The sequence below is a fragment of the Cupressus sempervirens genome, chromosome 7 (genome assembly GCF_028749045.1).
Source record: "Cupressus sempervirens isolate cs-2001-9-10 chromosome 7, ASM2874904v1, whole genome shotgun sequence".
Classification (NCBI taxonomy): domain Eukaryota; kingdom Viridiplantae; phylum Streptophyta; class Pinopsida; order Cupressales; family Cupressaceae; genus Cupressus; species Cupressus sempervirens.
The window spans coordinates 34,894,833-34,920,419 of record NC_143124.1 but is presented as its reverse complement, the minus strand read 5'-3'; positions in this window follow the sequence as shown (position 1 = coordinate 34,920,419).

The window sequence follows — 25,587 nt, the reverse complement described above, 5'->3', positions numbered from 1 at the left end:
TAGAGAGAATAGGGACAATTGTCACAATTTTTATGTTGTAAAAATTTCAATAAGGAACTAGAACTATAATTGAATCTTTGACTATATTGTAATCCTTTCAAGATTTGCTTCCCTTAGAGGAAGTTTGTTAGCTACCTATATATGTCGTATAATTTGATTTTTTCCAACAAGATACTCACCAAGGATATTTTCCTCTTTCAAATCTCAAATCACTATCTCTCTTAATTCTGGAATTTGCTTAAATTTTTTGGAAAACCCTAGCTGTGATGTGAACAATGATAATTCTGCAGACCAAATATCTGAAGTTTGATATTTGACTTTGGTGCTTTGTCTCTTGAAATCATTTGAAATGCCAATATTCTCTATTTGGTAATGCCAAATATTGAATTCATTTTTTGATCTAGAGAGAATTTTCTTCTAGAATATGCCAATCATTGTGCTTCCTTGTTTAATTGCTAGAAGATGCAATTCACCCATTTTTTTGCAAGCATGGTGCTTAAATATTTCATTTGTGATAACTAGAACACTTATTCTTAAGTTGACCACACTTTGAAGATTTGAAAGGACTTGTTCAATTGATTGTATGTTGGTTTCTTGATGTATACTATTTTTAATGACGATAAGTAGAAAAGGGTAAAAGTCTAATTTTACCATTACAGCTTTCTTGTTTATCAAAATAATTTTCAATAGATTTAAACATTCATCCTTCTCTCAACATATATTATTTATAATTGTCATGTTCCAAATTTTTGAAGTTTCTCTTCCTACACAATGATATAAAAAGATAAAAATGAACTTAGAATTGTTCAGTGGCAGAAAAATAAAAAATAAAATTGTGAATTTTTGGGATACAAAATATAATTTGTATAAGATCATTAAAAATGATGAACTTGAAACTCCAAAATAAAAAAAATAAAACCTAATTTTAGATTGACTGACTGTCATGACAAAATAAAGATCTAAAAATAGGCCAGACACCTAAAACAAGAAAAAGAAAAACATCAATCATATGTTTACTATATGCCAAAAGAATATGAAAATTACATAAGGGATTTTCAATAGATACTGTTGTCACAAAATTTTGCACCCTTGTCCAAATTTTTTACCTAAGGACAACCTTGTGAAACATGGAAACAATCTCCAAGCTGTGGGACTTGAACTATGAGATTGAGTCTCTAGAGAAGGCTGACTTCCTTTACTATTAGGGTGCACCTAACTACTCTTGGAGAGGAAAAGGGAGAAGGAATGCATAGAAGATATACAGTGTTCAAACCAATCTTTGCCCATACATGCACTATTGAACCATAATGACACTAAAATATATACACATCCAAACTTGCTTTAATCTAACAAACACATGCAAATCAAAAAGAACCCAATTGAATGACACAAGGAAAGAGACAATTCACTTATATACCATTCATAGGCCAAAAGAGATATGGTCATGCAAGATTGAAAATATCTACAATACACCAATGAGAGGCAAATAGTTCTTGCACTTCACATCAATGGCTAAAAGAGATAAGAATGTCATATGATTCAAAGGCAAAGGGGATTTATAGTGAAATTGTAGAGAAATATTAGAGAAAGTAGAGAAGAGTTGACCTCAACAAAATCTACAAAAAATTGCCTTTATAGCTTAGGCATAACTAAGATGTTCTCTAATTGAAGCTACTCCACAACCACTGCTATTAAGTCTCTTTAGAGATTTGGAGAAAATCTGATCTAGGCACAGATTCAGATACAATGAAATATGATATTTTGTTGAAATAGGAACTTGATAGAAATGATGTCATTAAACCATTCTGACCAAGTAGACGGATAAACTAGGGTGGTGTAGTGTTCTCTTGCTATGTATTGGGTTCAGCATTCATTTGAGAGTAGTTGGAATTGATCATCAGGATCGAATCATGCAAGAAAACTTGATTTCCTTCATTTCTAGCTCATCAGTCAACAAAGTCAAAAAGTTAACTAAATCTTGCAACCTAAATGGGCCACGCAGGTCAATAATTTCATTTCATTTTTCCACCTTGTAAAGTCTCCACGAGATTGACCACATCTTCTCAATTAACTGAGCCACCTTCCCAACTTAACCGCGATGTCACATAACTATCAGCCTTAATTTTTAATGCCTTAGCCAGGCCCATAAGGAAAGATGTCCTTTAGACACTTTCCCACATTGTTTAATTACCTTGCATCTTCATAATGTGGGAAAGCATTGGTCATTGATCTCTGTAAGATTAATAATCATGAAAGATCTTCATTATACTATGCCTACCCTTAATACTTTTGGGCCCACAAACCATTCAGCATACACCTCAGCATGATTTGGCTCCACCTGGCATCACCTTGTGGCTTATGAAATCAACCTAACCCCATAAAGACACATAGTAGCGAGGCGCTTGCCAACATTCCTTAATATCCTTGCATCTTCATAATGTGGGGAAGTGCCCATCATAGATCTGTTTGCATTGGATGGTGGATCTTGCTTTGAGAAGAACAGATGCATGATGTCATTATCAGCTATGTGTCATGAAGGGGCTTGCTTGCATTACTTAAAACTCATGCACTACCATATTGTGGGCAAGCGCCAGCCCTTGATCTTTTCTAAATCAATGATCACAATGCATGAACTGTAAAGTATTAATATCATTAAAAGACCAACCAATGACATCAAAGGAAATTCAAAATGTGCACGAGGAACACTGACAACTCTACAATAGGTTTGACTACTTTTGAAAACCAAGAACTTTCACGGTGCACTAAGGTTTGAACATTAGCATGGGCTACGTGGCATAAATGCACTTGCCCTTATTAGGTAAAAGTAGTGCATTTTAAGAAAGTGGGAAAGCACCCACCATAGATCACAAAAGATATGACGGTGAGGGAATTGCGGGCAAGCAGAAACATTAGAGTGCATAGTCACTTAAAACAAGGAAATACATTAAGGTTTTATTTCATTTATTTTCATATTTCCATGGCATTTTGAATACTTAAATATGGAAAGTGACCGTTGGGTGGGCTCAAGTATTTGAATTCAAATTTTTGATGAGAGGCAAATATGGTGAACATTTCTAGTGACTCAGAGGGGACATAAGTGAGCTATGCATATGACCAATGACCTTATGCATCCATTGGGCCATAGAGTCATAAAAAAGGTGGATCTTGTGCATTATGAAACCCTAACCACTCCTCTACAATAGTAAAACACTAAAAGCTCTTTCTCTGCTCCTCTACAAACTCAGCAAAACACATGTGCTTGTGCACTTCTTGGAAAGCCAAAAACCAATAGGAAGAAAACTAAGCTACCTATGTACATGAGACCTCAGCCCCTATCAAAAGGATGGTTTGAGATGGATTCCATTGATTGGGATAGGAAAAATTTCACCACTAGGCTTGCTTAATTGAAAAGCATTAGCTTGCTTGCAACTAAAAATTACATAGGGACCACTCCATAATGCATCAAATTTTGAGTGTCTCCCTAGTTTTTCCCTATCTGCATCCCATTTCAAAACCAAATCACCTTCTCTGAAGATTTTGACCCTAGCCTTCTTTTCAAAGTTCCCTTTCACCTACTGCTGCTTTGTTTCTAGGGTCTACATGGCTTGACTTCTTTTCTCTTCCAGCTCCATCAGCTCTACCATTCTCACTATCATGGCATCATGCTCAATTAGCTCCATTTGATGAGCTAGTTCTAGGGATGGGAATTCTAATGAAATTGAAATCCTTGCTTCTCTGCCATATACCAACATAAATGGTGAATTTCCTATTGATCTCTTAGGTGTTATTTTGTCAGCCCACAGTATAGTCCTCAAATTTTGATGCCAACACCTCTGATTATCCTCTATAGCTCTTTTCATAATCCTAATCAGGTTTTTGTTGGATGACTCAGCCGAACCATTGCCTTGAGGATAGTAGTTTGAGGATGTGCTCAAGTAGATATTATGGTCAACTACCCATGCACAAATATGAGCTCGTACAAAAGATTTTACATTATCTGAAATAATGGTTGAAGGGGCACCAAACCTGGTCACAATTCCATCAAGGAACTCAACAACTAAAGATTCTATGGCATCCTTCAATACAACTACCTCTGTCCATTTGGTGAAGTAATCTATAGTAGATAAAATCCATTTGTGACTAGAACTAGAAGAAGGATTGATAGGGCCTATGAAATCCAATCCCCATTTTGTAAAAGGCTGGTCCACCTGAATGGGATGAAGAGGAAGAGCTACAAGCTTTTGCTTACCAAAGAAGAAGGCACATTTTTCACACTTCCTCACATACCTATGAAAATCATAGAACAAGGATGGCTAGTAGTAACTAGCCCTCATGATCTTCATTGTAGTTGTCCTTGTGGAGAAGTGACCACCATCAGAATCATCATGAAGATCTTTGATCATTCTTTTAGCTTGGTCTATGTCAATGCATCTTAATAGGGCTCCATTAAAATATTTCCTAAAAAGCATACCATCAATTATGACATAAGGAATTGACTGTAATCTATATTTTCTCCTCTTAGTTCTATCTAATCCTTGAGGATATATGTTGTCTAATAAGAAATTACTCATATCATCCATGCAATTCCTTGGGTCATCATTTATTGTCTCTTGTTGTTTTGTTAGTATCATAGTGACTTCCTCATCCGATTCCTGATATGATATCATCTATTTACACAACCCCCTCCCTCTTACCAACTTGGTGATCTAGATGTCAACATCATATTCCATTACTTTAGTAATCCAACCAACTCTCTTCTCACTAATATCTTTGCTGAAAAGGAAATCCTTCACACTTGCATGGGGTACTAACAAATGAATTTTATTATGAGATAGGAGGTGTCTAAATTTCTTTAAAGCTCTGATAATTGCAAGGGCTTGCTTCTCTACATAGCTATATTTGTCTTCATACTCTTTAAGCCCTTCACTAAAGAAGGCTATGGGATGCTCTTCATCTTTATCACTTGTTTGAGTCAAGATAGTGGAAATGCTTGACTCACCACCGAAGGCATAAAGGATGAAATCCTTTTCAAAATTTGGATTAATGAGAGTAGGGGCTAAGGCTATGGATACCTTGATCTCTTCAAAACTTTCCTTCCCTTCCTTGGTCCATGCAAAAACCATACTTTTCTTGAGCATATCCATAAGGGGTTTTACCATGGTAGCAAGATTAGGGATAAATCTTGTTACAAAATTTATCCTACCAAGGAAACTTTGCAACCCCTTCTTATGTTTAGGAAGAGGGAGAGCAAGTATTTCTTTTGTTCTTTCTAGATCAATGGTTAAACCATCCTTAGATACAATGTGTCCTAATAATTTTCCTTGATTGGTAGCAAAGACACACTTGCTTGGGTTAAGGGATACCCCAAAATCTCTACACCTTAAGAACACCTATCTCAAATGATCAAAATGATCTTCTACATTCTTTGAATACACTATGATATCATCAAGGTAAACTAATACAAAATTTTCAATCATGTCTTTGAAGGCAATCTCCATTGCCTTATGAAATGTAGCACCTGCATTGGTTAGTCTAAATGGTATCTTACAATAAGCATAGGAAACCCATTTGGTGGTAAATGCAATCTTGTACCTATTAAACTCTTTGACCAACACTTGATTGTAGCTAGAAAATCCATCAAGAAATGAGAACCTCTTTGAACCACTGACCTTGGACAAAATCTACTCCATGGAAGGGAGAGGATGGTGATCTTTAAGGGAAGTTTGGTTAAGGTCCCTAAAGTCCACACACAATCTAATTTCTCCATTCTTCTTCCTAATAGGGATAAGGTTTGCTACCCTTGACGAGTGCTTGATGTAGAAAATTATATTGGCCTCAATCAATTTGGATAGCTCTCTTCTCATTAAGGGTTCAATTTTGGGATTCACTAGCCTCTATTTTTGTCTTACTACTTTGACATTATCAATTAAATGTATGGTATGCTGAAATAACCTTGGGTCAAAACCCTTTAAATCATCATACATCCAAGGAAATACATCATTAAATTCTTGACATAGATGAATTAAAATTTCTTGCTCAAACTTAGAACATACCTTCCCCATGTTTACGGATTTTCCATTAGCGACTATGACTGGGTTGTGATCATCTTTGTCAGCAGCTAGGTTCATGACTCTACCTCTTGCTTGGTCATCAGGATTGAAAACACTCTCTAAGGTAATGAGACCCTTAGGAAATTTTTTGGAACTGAGATTAATGATTTGATCACCATACTAATCCTACAGTCTCGACTGGTTTCTATCTAAAATTTTTGCTTCATTCTGCAAGAAGCTTACAATTTGTTCATCAGATTCAAACACTTTCCAATGGATGTTGTTGTCAGGGATAGTAGGCCTTACTACCATTTTGATTTGTTGCTTCTTCTTCTCCTCAAGATTCCCTGGCACATCATGAGATGCACCTATTGCTACAAGTCTATCAACATATCTATTTTCTTTTCTGGGGATGCTTTGAATATTAAATGCATTGATACCCTCAAGAAAATCATATACCCTATCTTTATAAGACTTGAGAAAATTGTTCTTGGTGATATTCTATTTTCTCACTTGATTAAGCACCAACTCACTATTTCAATATACACTTAAGGCTTGAATTCCTCTTTTCTAAGCAAGTAGGAGACCCTGAATCAAGGATTCATACTCAGCCACATTATTAGTGCAACCAAATTGGAGCCTAAAGGAGAAGTAGTACCTTACTTGTGCAATAGAAATCAACATCACACCAGCCCCTGATCCATTCTTATTCCTTAATACATTAAAGTACATACTCCATATCTCACTCACATCTTCTTTAGTCTCCACAAGATTGGGAACTAGAGCATCCTTCTCTAATATACAATATGTACTAAGGCTTGTCTCAAGGGTTTCTGACATAGGATCAAATTGATATGCATTAGCCCATTCATCTAAGAGAAAATTAGGTATCTCTGCTAGGGAAGTAGTAGGCTCATTCACTATGTCATTCTCATCTATTTCTAGGATAGTGCAATTCATGTTATGAGATTAGGGGTGTAGGGTTTAGTATGATGGAGGGCTAGAGGCTCTACTCTGATTGAAGCTTTTGTCCCATATCTTGTTCTAAAAGACTTATATGACCAATCAAAAGATATGTAACCACCTATTTGGGTAGTGAAGTCTCCTGACATATAGATGGAAAAATGTGGCTTGACTTTGGCAATGGATATATCTTGAGTTATATTACAACCAAGGCATACATGTGGGGCCATTTCCACATTCCTAAGTATCCCTACACTATTGAAAGTACTACCATCCAACTATAATACATCTCTAACAATGGGCTCATATTTCATTTCCAAAGCATCAGCAATACACCTAGGCATCATTAAGCTACTAGCCCTTGAATAAATCATGCAATTGTGTACTAGTTTACCCCTATAATTAGACAAACATAAAATGGAGGGGGTCTAACCTTTTTACTTGTTTCTACCTCCTTTGATGGTTGTACTAGGCTTGTGGCAATTTCCATGCTAGGTGGTTGACCCTTTGCTTCAATACTTTCCAATTCTTGCTGCATCAACCTCTTTTGCATGGGTATAGTAGCAACAACATCCTACATGGAAATATTCACATTTGTCTTCTTCATTTGTTCTACCACATTGAATGACATAGTAGGTACTTTGGTAGAAGTCTTGGGAGCTATATTTGTAAGAGGTTGAGATGGAACAACCCGAGGATTGCTTACATCCTTTCTACCATTATTTTGTCTTTGCTACTGAAAGGTATTTGATTGATAATTTACTGCTTATTCATGAGGTATTGCATTTGAAGTTGAACTACTCTTGGAGAGGAAAAGGGAGAAGGAATGCATAGAAACAAATATACCTATTCTAACCTAATGGGGGTTATGCACCAAAAATAGAGTGTTCAAACCAATCTCTACCCATACATTCACTATTGAACCATCATCACACCAAAAGATATACACATCCAAACTTGCTTTAATCTAACAATCGCATGTAGATCAGAAAGAACCCAAATGAATGACACAAGGAAAGAGAGCATTCACTTATATACCATTCATAAGCCAAAAGAGATATAGTCATGCAAGATTGTAGATATCTACAATACACCAATGAGAGGCAAATAGTTCTTGCACTTCACATCAATGGCTAAAAGAGATAAGAATGTCATACAATTTAGAGGAAAAGGGGAAATTGTAGAGCAATATTAGAGAAAGTAGAGAAGAGTCGACCTCAAAAAAATCTACAAAAAATTGCCTTTATAGCTTAGGCATAACTGAGATGTTCTCTAACTGAAGCTACTCCATAACCACTACCATTAAGTCTCTTTAGAGATCTGGAGAAAATTTAATCTAGGCACAAATTCAGACACAATAAAATTTGATATTTTGTTGAAAGAGGGCCCTGATAGAAATGGCACCACTAAACTAGGGTGGTGTAGTGTTCTCCTACTATTTACTAGGTTCAACATTTATTTGAGAGTAGTTGGAATTGATCATGAGGATCAAATCGTGCAAGAAAATTTGATTTCCTTCATTTTGGCTCATTAGTCAGCAAATTCAAAAGGTCAACTGAATCCTATAACCAAAATGGGCCACATGAGCCAATAATTTCATTTCATTTTGCCACCCCATAAAGTCTCCATATGGTTGACCACATATTCTCAATTAACTAAACCACCTTCCCAACTTAACCATGATGTCACATAACCATCAACCTTAACTGTTAATGCCTTAGCCAAGCCCATAAGGACATGTGTCCTTCAAGTGCTTTCCCACATTGTTTAATTACCTTGCATCTTCATAATGTCGAACAGTGCTAATCGTTGATCTCCATAAGATCAATGATCATGAAAGATCTTCATTATACTATGCCTGCCCTTAATAATTTTGGGCCCAAGAACCACTCAGCATACACCTCAGCACAACCTAGCTCCACCTGGCATTAGCCTATAGCTTATGAAATCAACTTGACCCCACAAAGACACAGGACAATGAGGCACTTGCCCGCGTTCCTTAATATCCTTGCATCTTCATAATGTGGGGAAGTGCCTACCGTAGATCTATTTGCATTGAATGATGGATCTTGCTTTGAGAAGAATGGTTGTATGATGTCATTATCAGCTACATGTCATGAAGGGGCTTGTGTGTATTACTTTAAACTCATGCACTTTCATATTACGGGCAAGTGCCAGCCCTTGATCTTTGCTAAATCAAAAATCACAATGCCTAAACTGTAAAGTATTAATATCATTAAAAGACCAACCAATGACATTGCAAAAAATTCAAAATGTGCATGAGGAACACTAAAAACTCTACAACAAGTCTGACTGCTTCTGAAAACCAAGAACTTTCGCAGTGCATTGAGGTTTGAACATCAGTAGGGGCTATGTGGCATAAAGGCACTTGCCTACATTAGGTAAAGGTAGTGCATTTTGAGAAAGTAGGAAAGCACCCACTGGAGATCATGAAAGATCTAATGGTGATGGAATTGCAGGTAAGCAAAAACATTAAAGTGCATAGTCACTTAAAAATAAGGAAATACATTAAGGATTTATTTCATTTATTTTCATATTTCCATGGCATTTTGAATACTTAAATATGGAAAGTGACCATTGGGTGGGCTCAAGTATTTGAATTCAATTTTTTGGTAGGAGGCAAATATGGTTAAAAAATACCACAACCTCTATGAACCCTAATGAAGGTAGCTAAGATTAGCAACCACATTGCTTGAGTTATTTACCATCATGACCAAATGTCATTCTTGTAAGGTTAGGTAGAAGTATTCTCCTATGTCTTATTAAATACCCTTTTTCCTTGGTTTTGGTTTGTTCATTTCATTCAATATTTTTTGTTATCTATACTTTATTAGATCATTTTTCTAGTAGGATAGATGAGTAGTCTTAGCTACCAGTCAATTCTAGCAATAATTGTTAGGATAGGTTTGAGTTGGTGATGCCAAAAGCCAAACCCTTCAAAGATGTAGATGCAAATGATTATTTTGTGCATTCTTCATCACTTGTTGAACTTTTTAAAACATTTATAGAAGATAATAAATAGGGGTAACATACCAATGGAGAACAAATAACGAGAAGGTATGAACTAAATTGTTATTCTTAAAAGCTTCACCATTTTCCCTAATGAGGAAATGATTGAAGTTATTAATATCAAATCTAATAGAATTAAGGAATAAAACAATTTATTTTAGCTCATTGATCCTTTAAAAATCTTCTAAAATATTTTTGGATGATTAAGTATTCAATGTGAGGAAAAAAAATTTAGGGTGTCATACATCCTTCTGAAGAATGTTACAAAAAGGTTTATTTCTAGTCTTTTTTCAAATTTGTTTATATGTAAAGTAAAGTAGTTAAAAAATAATACTGTACAATGGATAAATCCAAATTTAGGGTTTTTTCTTACTCCCTAGAATCCATCAACAATGAAGTCCTTTCTTTGTCTTGTCAAAGCTAGTAGACTATCAAAAGTGTCTGGTGTCATGTCCCTTTTCAAATAATTAAAAATAATAATTTTTGCCAAGGCAGGCAGGCCCAAGAAGGTGAAGTTTCGGAAAAAAGGGGATAATATTTGGAATCTAATAGACTAATAAATGAAAATTATTATTAAAATATATTTTATTAACCCCTCTTGGACGTGAGTTAGGGTTATGCCCTCTTTTAAGGGGTTTGGAGGCATTTTGGGCTCATTCCAGAACTTGATTTTTGCGCATTGCTTTGTTGTTCTTTAGAGTCTGCCAAACCTGTGGAGAAGGAGACCCAAGAATGGGATTTTTTAGGTTTCCAAGAAGGCTAAGGATGGGATTTTGAAGGTATTCCATGTGCATGGTCATGCAGAGTTTGCCTTTGTGTTGAACAGTGCAGATTTGTGGGTTTTCGGGTGTGTTTTTTGTAAGAGTTTGGTGTTTTCGGTTGAGTATTTCATATCAGTTTGGGTTGCTTCTATATATCAGAAATTTAGATGTTAAAATAAAGCTAAATATATTTATTTGATCATTATTATAATTTTTTGATAGATTATTAGTTTTTTTGTGGTGTTTCCGGGCGGTTCTATGTTGTTTTCGGGAGCCCGATGAGCATTATTTTTATCCTCCGTTTGGGAGCTGTTGTGTAAATGTTATAAAAATATAGAAGTGTCATTTTGTAGGCTTTTATGCTGCTTAAATTTCTAAAAAAAAGTCCACTTTCAGATTTATTAATAATATGTGAAGCTGTAAAGTTTTTGGCACTATTTCTGGCATACCTGATTTGGGGTTTATTGAGAAATTAGTGGATCTTTGAAATATTGGTTGTTTGATCTTAAAGATCTGATTAGAGGCTTTAAATATCATATAAAATCATAAAAGGGACATTTCAGTGGTATTAGAGCTATGATCTTGCCAGCCTGAGGGTTTGTAGAAGTTTGCATGTCAATTTTGACAGCTACCCAAATCTTGCATGTCATAATTTATGGTTACATGTTGCTTCTAATCAGCTGCATTTCAAAATTTATGGTTGCATGCTACTTATAATAATTTTCATATTTGTTCTTGGTGAATTTGGTGGTTTCATGTTGCTTCTAATCAGCTACATGTCAAAATTTATGGTTGCATGCAACTAAGTGAAAGAGAAAAGAGATATTTGTAGCGAGAACAGAATAAAGAAATTTTGATCAAACCTCCAGTTGAAAGTAAAGTACAAAATCCAAGGAAGGAAAAAGTATGGCTGATCCAGATGAGATGGAAAAGAAATTCTTCCAAGACATCCAAGGTATTTTTCATAATTACTAGTTGTTGTAGTTGCATATTGCAAGTAGTTTAAGTCTCATATTTGTATTGAATATTGCCAAATTAGTTGCACATTCATGTTAGGTCATTGTTTAGACAATTTGGAGTCTTTTTTGTAAGCATTCTCTTTGATGCAAATCAAAACAAGAGTCCTTGCAACAATCTAAAATATTATATCAGTCATACGAACCCTTGCTTGCAAAGTGTTTGACAAAATGTCAAACAACTAAAGTATAAAGATTCTTGGTGTTGAAGAAATTATAACCTATTGGGGTTACACTCTACTTTATCTAGAATGGATAGGTATAGTACATAGTCTCAGAGGAAACGATCTTGGACAATTGATATCCAGAGTTGGAACAGTAGAAAGGATGGCTATTTAGACATTTGAGATAAACTTAGGAAAATAGGCCATGACATGTCTAAATAGTTGGTTGAGCACCACCATATGATGAATGACATGATGTCTGACCCAGCTAAGGTGGATAAGATGACTGGATTTCTATTTGGCAATTTTTCTCATAGGGCAAAGAACACAATTACCAAGAACTTGCACGAGGAGTTTGAGAAACTAGCTTATAGCTAGGTAGAGGTCTTAGATTCTACTCTACCACAGGAGGTAGTGAGAAAGGATATTACATAGATTGATAGTAATGGTCAACTTGACACTCAAATTGAGACAATTATATACAGGTTGTCAAAGGGTGATGTCATAGGTATTCAGGATGGTATAGTTACAATAGGCAGTGACTACAACATAGTGGGTTTAGATAATGATTATGAGGATGTTGTTGTGCATGATGGTGAGATACCTGATAGAGATGAGCAGACATTGAGCATTCATGACTTTATTGAGAAAGAGTACCAAGTATAGTTAGATGCTTCGTCACATGAGGTTGAGGCTGGTAGTACTTCACGTGATTTATCTAGCTAGCTGAAAGTGAACAAAGACAATATTGTGACTTCATTATCTCATCATGACAGGCATGTTGAGTTAGTTGGTATTGGTCATATTACTCAGGTGAGGAGTTTTCTTGAGTTACCAGCTGATTCTAGTTTACAGATATGGACTCGAGATTTTTATATTGGTGTTTGGGATTCAGTTGACTGGAGATCTTTAACACTTTTTGGTAGTAGTGTTTGTTTGGGTGCTATTATGGATTTGGTTAACAAATTGCATGGTGTTTTCTTTTCTTGTGCCAACAGCTTGTTTGATGTTGGTATTAGTTTTTATACACCGGTGTTGGGCTTTGTTCATATATCCAATCGACCATACTTGTTGGAATGTGTTGATGATCTTTCATATTTGGTAGTGTGTACAAATGAGTCCCAGGATCATATTGGCATTGATGACATCCAAGAGGATGCAGTGGGCAGTTTTGAAGACTTAGTTTCCTTAGCAGTTTCTTTTGGTACAAAGGAGTTGGACAGCAGCACTATAGTTTTTGATACTCCATATGTTGATATGAACTTTGGATTTGATTCACAAGATATGGATGGTAATACTCTAGAGACTAGTAACTTTGAGGATATTCCTTTAGACAGTGCATCAGAGGAGGTTTGTAGGAGATAGTCTAGCCAGTGCCATCATGTATCTAATCAGTTGAGAGTTAGTGAGCGAGACATTGCTATTGCTTGCCAGCATTTCGATGTTGCTCGTCAGTTGTTAGCAATTTATGGATGGGGTTCTCCTACTAGTGATGAGTGGGAAGGCAATTATCTTTCCTTGACAGAGATCCACTCTTTATGGGAGGCTATTCGGATTTTGAGATAGAATTATATGCAGTTGGTAGCTGACAGAGATTATCTTATAGAGTGGGGGAGTACAGCATATGATGCATTATTGGCCAAGGAAGATGAGGTGAGTGAGCTTACTCAACAACTCGAGGTGACTTCTGAGATTCTTGAGAGTACACAGTTGGCTTTTGAGGAGTCATAGTTTCATTTGACTAAGGTGACGATGGAGTTGGAGTGACTGCAATCTTTACCAGATTCTATACAGTCACAAGCTGTGGTGTCTAGTGATCTGAGGATTTCCATGGTCGAGATTGTCAGAGACAGTAGAGATGGGGATGCATCCATCCTTGATACTAACATTGGCATATCGAGTTTGTTCCCACTAGAGTCAGGTCCAGTTGAGTTGGGTGCTACAGCAAATTATTGTGGTATGCCTAACATGGTGGTGGCCTCTAGTACTAATGGCACGAAGACTAGAGATGTTGTATCAAAGGTCATGTCTGATGTTGGTGAGCTGATAGTTGGCATGGTTCTTGCTAGTAATACTACTCCATTGGCAATGTCTTTGGAGGTAGTAGTCAGTTCCAACTTGGTTAGTGATCAATTGTAGTTAGTTACATCTGGATTACAGTCTGATTCACTGACTAAGATTGGCGCATTCTATCAACATTACACTTTGAGGTATGCTCATCAATTTACCTTTGATGACCATGTTGATGAGATGATGATACAGAGATATACTTTGGTTCCTAGTGCTTGTCATCAGTTATGGGATAGTTTGACGTCGCAAGATGAGAGTTGTGATGGGTATGACATGGCGATAGGTTCTACAGTTGAAAACTTGATAATACATGACTTAGAGTAGGAGTTTGGGAGTGATGCTTCAGTAGTTTTTTTTTTTGATTCTACTCCTTTGGCTATGACATCTCCTGACTTAGCTGGTGGTCAGTCACAGTGGGTTGTATCACTTGTTCATGGAAAATTTGGTTTGGGTTCCATTTCTTGCTATTTATCTTGTAATGTCTTTTCACCATTAGTAGTGCATGGGAGTTATGGTTATGAGATAGTGGCCAGTAATTTCTAGAGTTGTGTTGACTACAGGAGTTGTACAGTGTGTGGATTCTCCATACTTGGTACAGTTTCATTTAGGAGTGTTCACCATTGTTGCAGAGTTGGATTGTACATTCCATATAGGTCAGTAGGATGTGTTAATGGTATTTACTATGTTGGTAGTTTGATTTGTCCACTTTACTTGGGTTCTAATGTTCTAAGAGTTTGTGTCTCGTGGGTTTCTAACTATGGCAGTGGTGATTTTGGAGTTTGGTTGAGCTATAATTGTCAGTTTCATTATGGATTCCTCTTGGTTATATTGCAGAGGATATTACAGGAGCTTGTGTTAATTGACAGTAGTATAGTTCATGACTACATTTGGGATCCATGTGGATTTATTGGTTTATTTTTCAGCCATTTCTTGAGGACAAGCAATATTTTGGAGGGGAGGACTTGTCATGTCCCTTTTCAAAGCATTAAAAATAATAATTTTTGCCAAGGCAGGCAAGCCCAAGAAGGTGAAGTTTTAGGGGAAATGGGGATAATATTTGAAAGCTAATGGACTAATAAATGAAAATTATTATTAAAATATGTTTTATTAACCCCTCTTGTACATGAGTTAGGGTTATGCCCTCTTTTAAGGGGTTTGGAGGCATTCTGGGCTCATTCCAGAACTTGATTTTTGTGCATTGCTTTGTTGTTCTTCAGAGGCTGCCAAACCTGTGGAGAAGGAGACCCAAGAACAGGATTTTATAGGTTTAAAAGAAGGCTAAGGATGGTATTTTGAAGCCATTCCATGTGCAAGCTCATTTAGAGTTTGCCTCTGTGCTGAACAGTGCAGATTTGTGGGTTTTCAGGTGTGTTTTTTGTAAGAGTTTGGTGTTTTCGGTTGAGTATTTCATATCAGTTTGGGTTGCTAGTGTATATCAGACATTTAGATGTTAAAATAAAGCTTAATATATGTATTTGGTTGTGATTATACTTATGTGATAGATTATTAGTTTTTTTGTGGTGTTTTCGGGTTGTTCTGTGTTGTTTTCGGGAGCCCAATGAGCATTATTTTTATCCTCCATTTGGGAGCTGTTGTGTAAATGTTATATAGATTTGGAAATGTAAATTTTGAGGCTGTTATGCTACTGAAATTTCTAAAAAAAGTCCACTTTCAGATTTATTAATAATATGTGAAACTGTGAAGTTTTTGGCACTATTTTCGGCATACCCGATTTGGGGTTTATTGAGAAATTGGTGGATCTTTGAAATATTGGTTATTTGATCTTAAAGATCTGATTAGAGGCTTGAAATATCATATAAAATTAGAAAAAGGACATTTCATCTGGCCAATTCTTCATGCAATTCACCATAACTTATGGTGTTATTTGGTAACAACATATGGGTATAAGACAAAAAAAAATATCCTAACCCATATGGATGCAAGAATACTAGTATTTATAGGTAAAAGTACAAGCCTATATCACGCTTTTATAAAGGAATAGAAGGACAATATGTAAAATGCTAAACTTTAACATAAGTGGTATTTGTGTTTACAATTTGAAGATGATGTAAATTGATTAAATATGTAAATTGGATGAAGTTTATACCTATAAATTTATTTATTTTAAATTGAGCAATAATTTATGCAGTTTTTAAAAAAATGTTTATTTTTTAATTACAAAATATATGGGTTGTAGTTCCCATCAAATAACTATATGAAAATAATATTTTTTTTCTCTTATTTCAAAATATGTTATAGATGACATGTTAGTGCAAAAAAAAAATGAAAATTTTGTTTTTGATGTTTTTTCTCTATTAGAAGTACTCTAATTCAAACTTTTCAGAAATTAACTATTTTTTTCCTATCAAAATTTCCCTATCATGTAAAAATGGTATCTAAATCTATGTTCTACTAAGTTTTTCAAGGTCTGTAACCTACAAGGAAAAGGTTTTTTGTTTTGTTGATGGTGGATAATGCTTAGTCAAACCCTAGTTTATGAATTAACCTTGAAATTAATATAGATAAAGATAGAATGAAAACAAGTAGAAGTAGATCTAACATTAAAAAATGTCAAATTGTGAATGTGCTCTAGTATTTAGGATGTAATAAAATACATTATACAATAGCCTCGAATTAACTTCAAAAACTAAAGAAAAGAAAAGTAAATCAAAACTTTTTTGAATGAATATGCTTGAAATTCACCTTAGGAATGAAGATAAATCTTGGAGAGAGGGCTGTGAAAGGATCCCAAATGTTCAAAGAGAGATATTAAATGTAATGTCATGATGAACCTTGTATAAAATCCTTCAATTTTCTGAGTACTTAATTCCTTGATCTTCAAGGGAGAGCTTACTTGAACACCTAGAATGTGTGAATGTTTCATGTGTATGGATGAATATTGTGTGCTTGATATTATGGATATATAGATGGATGCAAATGGATAAAATGAGTGTTCTAATAAATGATTTAGAATAAAATTTCACCCACTAATTGACTAGGTAAATGAAATGATGCCTCAAGTGAAGCTCAACAGAGGGGTTGAGAAGGGGACCCAAAATAGGTCTCAAGGTAGGGATGCACTACATCCTTGACCTTGGTAGGGATGTAATACCTCCCTAACATGGGGTAGGGAGACACTACATCCTTGACCTCAACCCTTTAAAAGCTCTAGGATTCTCTTGAGGTCCATAAATAGGAACTAGATTTGGAAAATTATGTGCAGATCTTGAGAGAACTCCTATTTTAGTGTAGATAAGGGATTTTAGTGATTGGAAGATGGAAAAAGGAGGACACCAAAGGGAATGGTCCTACCTCAATTTTTTTTTAAAGAATAGAAATACCAAGGAAAATCTATTAGATCCTTCCTTAATTCCATCTAGGAGGAATAACAAGAGATAAGAAGAAAGGAGAGAATGTAAATTAAATGCAAATGATAAATCACATTAAATGGTTGCTAAAATTTCATTCAATAAAAGTTCTTACAATTTAAGATGATGTCGTTATACATAAATATTTGGAGGGAAGTGTGCTCAATTTTTGTGGTGGTTGATATGTTTTAAAAGTTGGAATGTTTCATTCCCTATAAGAATTTGTGGGTCTCCTGACATCTCCATCTTTGAAGAGTGAATTTATTTTTATATTCAAATTGTGTTGAATAGATCATGATTTCTACACTGGGTAGAATTAATAGCTAGCTCTCTAAACAAATAGTTGAAGGGTGCTCTAAATTTGAATTTTTTTTATTTTTTATGTAATCTTATTTAATGTAGATGTTGGCTAGCACCCAAGATTTACAACATTTACCCCATGAACCCTAGACTAAGAACATTACCATATATAATTATTGCCCCATGTTGCACAAGGATAGAGCTTTGGAAGACTTCAGAAGGGTCCATGATGTCTATTCTAGAAAGTTGTGTTTTTAATTGAAAAGCCCCTTACATCATAGATTTTCCCCTGAATCGCAAAACTTTATTCAATCTTTCAGTAGCTTGTACATTAAATTCCTTAAATTTATCTATTTAAAGGTAGGGGGTTTAATGAAGAGCCTATATGCATCCCTATTTTCACTCTTGATTGCTCTGTCATACCAAAAGTAGGTTGACAATTAATTGTTGTGATAAAAAAATATCAACTGAAGAAGCTTGTAATATTATTTTCCCACTTAAGTTATGAATATTGACATGTGGAATCATGAAGATGCAACATGTATAAGCTCTTACTTGGTTAAGTTTAGTTTTGGCTTCTACAAGGCTAGACTAGACCTTGAATCCAAAATATTTATTCATAGTCTATTTTGATACTCATTCAAACATTGTACATGTCCCTAATGTGGAATATTTTAGGGAGGATTGTGTAGATGAGTTGGAGGTGAGAAGAAGAGATTCATCAAGGTTCACTATTGCACAAGTTCATATAGTTCAATTGAAATTGGGTGTTGATATCACAAACATAGAAGAAGATAGAGTTGATACCCTAGCCACCTAAGAAATTGAACTCATAATCGCTAACATGGTTGCTATAGATTAAAACTCTAAAGAAGAGGATAATATTCTTGAAAGAACAACAAATGTGATTGAAAATATGAAGGCATGGTTGAGAATAAACAAGGACACACATACTAGTAACTAGATTGACCCTATTTCTAATGTTGATCTTATAATTGTAGGTAGTAGAAGGTCACCAAGAATTTTTGAGAAGAAGATCCATAATTTGCTTCTTGTACATAAATTTATCTCTAAAGAGAAAACCAAGATATTAGTAACTGTAGAACTTCACTAGGTAATCTAGGTACATGGTGAACTAGATAAAGACCTAGGTGTTGAACTTATCGAAAGCAACCAAAGAGTCTAGATGATAGTAGGTTCATCTCCTCTAAGGATGCTAGTTGTAAACACCCCTAAAAAGGGTATTTAATTGCAAAATAATGCTACTACTCCTAACTGGATTGTAGCATTAGTAAATAGGAAGAAGATTTTAGTTCCTATTTCTTTTCCTATTGATGACATTGTGAGAAAATATAGGTCAACAAGACCCCAAAACCTAAAAGGGCTAAAATCATAGCTAGAATAAATTTTGATAGTGTAATGGGGAGGAGTATAGATGAAGTTGCTACCTATAATCAAAAAGATGGAATTGATGAATTGGATCTAAGAAGTTTTAAAGTCACAGGCAAATATTTGGGGGTGATGAACCTTGAAACAAAGAAACACTAGGTGGAAGCATCCACCAAACAAATTGTGCTACAATCACAAAAATACGGGATTAAAAAGAAGAAACTAAAAGCTAAGAATAATTTAATGGTTAGATATATAAATTTGCTAAAAGTTCAGGGTTTCATTCTTGGTGATCAACTATGGCCTATCTTTGATGCTAGTACCCCTCAAAACCAAAAATCACTAGATGACTTAAAGAAGGGAAAGATGATGATAGTAGTTGTGTTCATTTGGATTGGCCTAGTAAAAAATCAGATTGCTAAACTCATGCAAAATCTACATGAAATCATTTCTCTAGCCAAGACCACACTTGATACATCTGGCATTAAGTCAATAGTTTGGAAGGGTGAAGTACAAAATTTCTCAACTATGGTAACTCAATTGGTAGAAGTAGAATATTATAGGCCAAAAAAGTTTCTAAAGTAAAACTTGCTACAACACATGGACATGGGGTTGATTCAAATTTTAAGAAAGAACATAGCTTGGAGGGTATCTAATTATAGTTCTGCTATTTCAAAGATGTAGTCATGTGAAAAGGAATTCAAAACATTTCTTTAAAATATAAATAGGGACTTCCAATCTATTGACTTAGCCTTTTCCACTCCTCTTAAAGAAGGAGGTTTTGATGTGGAGATCCTGGTCAAAAATATGAAGAGCTCATGAATTTTGTGAAAGATAAAATCAATCTCACATCATTTGATTTCTCCAAGGTGACTAAGAGCAAGATAATGTCAGGCATGTGCACTCCATGACTTCCTAGTTATTTTAATATCATAAATAAGATGAGGCTGGATAAAGACATTTGGAAAAATTGACTGTAAAGCATCAAGAGCTTGAATTCAATTGTCATGACCAAATTCATGAACGTGTTTAGGATGTGGAAGCTTGCACATGGACAGGGTGATGCTAAAGATGAGGAGGAAGAAGAACCATTGGACCAATCAATAGATGATTAGTTTTATCTTTCAAATAGTTTTAAAACATTTGTTTTCTATTTTTAAAAGTTAATTTTTGGGTCTGCATACCCTTAATTTAGTTTTTATAACTACTTTTGACTATCTAAGAATTGAGTATTGAGGGAGATTCTTGGATAGATTTCTATTTAAGTTTGAAACTTAGTAGTGTTTAGGGTTGTTAGTTTTTAATAGTTATCATATTGTGACCATTTCGTTTTAATCTGTAATAGTTATGTAAATTTTTTTGAGGTTTCCAACATTGTATCTAAACAGTATTGTTCTTTTTGAAATGGGAAAGATCTGAATGTTCAAAGATTATAATCTTTGGATTTCTTGTTGTTGATTCATTATTGGGTCAATATCAAATTTTTAAAATTTTCTTTTGATGTTGGATGATTATTTTATATGTATGTTAGATGAGTATTAGTTTTGTATGTCATTTGAGAAGTAATTGATAGAGAAACTATGTGTTCTCTTTGTTTCATGTTTTCCTATTTATTTAATTGTTGTTTATCATATTATCCCTCTATCCAAGAATAGATGGGCAGCCTTACTACTTTTTGGTTAAAAGTAATCCTCATTTAGAAGGTTGTTTTGATTGAATATCTAATAAGGAAGCTAAACCTTACCAAAATTTAGAAAGCAATTAAAGAAATTAAGATTCCACAATTGTTGGAAAATTGTATTTGTCTTATGAATATGGGTGTAGATGTTCTTAATTATTTATTTTATTAAATTACAAACATGTTAACCAATAGTATGTAAAGGCGATGTAGCACAAGGAAAAATAATCCTTAAAGGAGATGTCCTAGCCCCTTATAAATAACCACACAGTGGAAGAATAGAAATAACATAGAGATTTAGATCCAAAATAATGCATGTTCTCATAATATAATCATAATATTTACATTCAACACGCTTGACTATAAGGCCTTCTAAAGTATGGCCAAATACATAAGAAAATACAATAACCACTATGCAATATCTCACAAGATCCAAACCCTAATGTACCTAGATCCACAATTTGGTAGAAAACCCCAAGAACAATCTAAACTTGTGCTCATAAACCACCAAGCAACCTTTTTATTTTCCAAGTCATGGCAACTATCTTTGCAAACGAACTTCACTTTTCTTAGCTACTCCTCTCTAGCTAACTTCCTCCATTCTAGATCTCATGCCAAATGAATTATCACTCTACACTCCATGAGATCCTCTACTTTTATTAAACCAAGCCATAAATCAGCCTAGCATAAAATACATTAAATAAACACTCTCATTAAATACACCCTCAAGCCAGAAGTTGGCTTGGCAAAAAATATTAAATACATGGAATAAGGAACTTTCCACTAACTTCTAAAACGCTACCTTGGTAAATGAAATGTCATTTTCCCTTTTTTCCTCCATAATTATTTTTCTCTAATTTTTGTCACTTTCTCTCTCCTCCATAAAAAAAATTATGTATGTCTCATACTTTGATGCCAAAAGAAATATCTCCGCACAACTTCATCTTCACCAAAGGTTTCCAATTGATCCCATATAGAAGAACAAATGTAAAAATCAACCATCTATGCTTCATCCACTCAAACACTAGAATGAATCTGAGCAATCCAATCAACAAGCTCACTCCTTGGAACAAACTGAACGTAATGTTTCACCAAGAACCTTTGCAACTAATCACAACCACCCAAAAAAAAATCCTCAAACATGAAATCCATATCAATGAAGTCATGTAACTTCAAAGCCAAGTTAGCAACATGTAATCCCAAATCCACAACACTAGCAACATGTAAATACTTAGCCATGTCAACCAAAAGTAAATACCCATAAAACACATACATATCCAAATTAGTAGTATCATGTAGACCCCCAACCACATCTACAACATTTAACTCCACATCAATAGAAACATCCATATCAACCAAATCCTCAATCATTTTAGTAGCAACATATGAATTTAGATCCATATCAGAAACCATATGCAAGTCTTCATCCATCAATAAATCCTCATAATCAACAATCTCATCATCCATAATAACATGCTCTATAATTTTCACATCAAATCCATCTAACTGATCATGAAAATAAATATCCTCTTTATCTTTAGTGAAGTCATCCTTTACCTCTTCCTTAACATGAAAGTGTCTTCTCCTCTACACAATCTTCTTAACTATCCAAACCACCCTCATTTGGATCGGTAGACTTCAGGTCCATAATTTTCTATGAAACTCAATTGTCCATGCCTTAACTCGATCGATCAAAATAGCTTCCAACCGAGAAACATCTCTAAAATCTTCATCTACACTACATCATGAAGATCTACAATTATCCTAGGGTCTAATATTCTCAGAGGCATCTTTCACAATTTTAAAAAATCCACTACAAAAAATCCACACTCTTAACAATTACCAACCAAATCAAACCTTTGGTCAACAAGATAAAATTTCCATCTTTCTAACCATCAATCCATCTATAAGTCCTCTATAATTGTAATTTAGAACCACAATCTACTGCCTCATAAAAAATATATCTAGGACTCTAGAAGGAACAATCCACCACAAGGTTGAACTCTGCTCCACACACTTAGGAAAACTAGCTATAATACCACTTAATGAAGTACAAGGTAGGAGAATCCCCAAAGGAGATATCCTAACCCCAGAAAATAATCACACAATGGAAGAATAACAATAACATAGAGATTTAGATCCAAAATTATGAAAATTCTCATAATATAATCATAATATTTATATCCAACATACCTGACTATAAGGCCTTTTGGGGTACAACCAAATACATAAGAAAATACAACAACCACTATGAAAGATCTCACAAGATCCAAACCCTAGCTAGCCTAGATATGTAATCTAGTAGAAATCTCTAAGAAGAATCTAAACTTGTGCTCACAAGCGACCAAGAAACCTTCTTAGTTTTCCAAGCCGCAACTACTAACTCGACTAACAAACTTCACTCTTCTCATCTACTCCTCTCGAGTTGATTTCCTCCATGCTAGATCTCATGCCAAATGAATAATGACTCTAGACTCCACAAGACCCTCTACTTATACTAAACCAAGCCACAAGTTGGCCTAGCATAAAATAAATTAAATTAAAACTCTTGTTCAATACACCTTCAAGCCATAAGTTGGGTTGGAAATAAACATTAAATACATGGCATAAAGAACTTTCCACTAACTTCTAAAATGTCACCTTGGTAAATGAAATGTATTTTTCCCTTTTTTCTCAATTATTATTTTTCTCTAATTTGTGTCACTTTCTCTCTCCTCCATATTAAAAATAATAATAATTAAATTATGCCCTATTTTATTTTGTGACACAAGATGATCCTGCATCAAGAGGTTATTCAAAAGAAGAAGGAATTGATTTTGAAGAAACATTTTCACTTGTTGCTAGACTAAAGGTAGTAAGAATGTTTTTGGCATATGTAGCTAACAATAACTTTAAAGTTTATCAGACGGATGTCAAATCAATGTTTCTAAATGGAGAACTAGAAGAAGAGGTATACATTGAACAACTTGATGGATTTCCTTTGATAGATAAATATTATATGGTTTACAAATTGAAAATGACACTGTATGGATTGGAACAAGCACCTAGAATTTGCTATGCAAGATTGGACAAGTATTTGACAAGTCTAGGATTTGTGAAAGGTAATGCTAATAGTGATTTGTATTTGAGAAAGAATGACAATGCCCTATTGATTAATGAAGTATTTGTGGATGACATAATTTTTAAAGGAAATGGTGAAGCAAGTGAAGCATTTCTCATAGGAAAAAAAGAAATAATTTGAGATGAGTATGATTGGAGAGATGAAACACTTATTGGGATTGTAGATTGTAGAGAACAATGATGGAATTTTTATATCACAAATGAACTATCTTAATAATTAATGAAAATAATTGGATTGGAAAGTTATAAACCTATTGGAACACCTATGGTAACTAGATGTAAGTTATCTAGCAAAGATGAATCCCTCATTATTGAATAGAAAAAGTACATATCTATGCTTCATAGATTGCAATATTTGACACACACTAGACCTAATATAATGCACTTGGAATTGTGAAAAGATTTCAAGAAGATCCTAAAGAGACACATTACACAATAGTAAAAAGAATTTTCAAATATTTGAAAGGCACATTTGATTATGAATTATGGTATGAAATATTACATGATTTCACTTTTATGTGCCCACACTGATATTGATTGGGCGAGAAGTGTAGATGATAGACTGAGCACTTATGGTGGAGCATTCTTCTTGGGAGGAAGATTGGTTTCTTTGGTAAGATTTCATTTCATAGAGTGTGATGGAAGAAAATTATGTAGCAACATCAAACAATTATAATCAAATTATTTGGATGAAGCAAATATTGAAATACATTGGGATAGATTTCACTAAACTTGACATCATATATTGTAATAACACAAGTATTGTGAGTATGTCCAATAATTCAGTATTACATTCAAAGACAAAGCATATATCTATTAAGTATCATTATTTGAGAGATAAGACTGTAAATAAATATAAATCAGATTAGAATATGTCACCCCCACAACCCCAACTACATATGGGGAGGGGTCCACTATTCTAAAGGGCCCTACTATTCTATGGTATAGGAAAACTACACAAAAGAGTAGATAAAAGATATATTAATTGAGTATTTGAGAGGCATGCTTGGGGTTATGCCCCAACCTACTTTTAGTAGATGATGAATAGATTGCATCAATCAAAATGGTAGCAAAGCACTATTTCTTTATCTAGATTGGATGTTTGATGCTTCCTCTATGGAGGAGTATCTATGCTTGAGTTGAGCCATTAAGGACTCTTGGTATTAGTATTCTATAGTGTCTTTGGATATTAGAGCTTAAACAGATTGTTTTGAAAATTATTGAACTCTGAGAGTTAGCATAATGATACATTTTTCATAGATATCAATGGGGGAGAAAGTTGTGTACATGAAAAAAATCCTTTGGAGGAGAGAAGAGAGATACACATGAGAAACATTACATGATATATATGAGAGATATATCTATCTAGATGAGAGGTTTTTGATTGATTGAGAGGATTTGATTGATGAAGAGGATTTATAAAAAGATGTTCATGCATGGAGGAGATTAACATCTTGCTTATGCATGTTGGTTACTTGATGACATATGTAATTCATGAGAAACATGAATGGGGGAGAAAAGACAAATAAGGAAGAAGTATATTTGGTATTCTTGGAACTTAGATGTTTTTCATATTTGTGTCCATCAATGCCAAAGGGGGAGATTTTTAGCATGAAGTTTGATGGTATTCCTATGGGGAGTATATTAGTTTTGTTGGAGACATGATTCAGAGCTTATG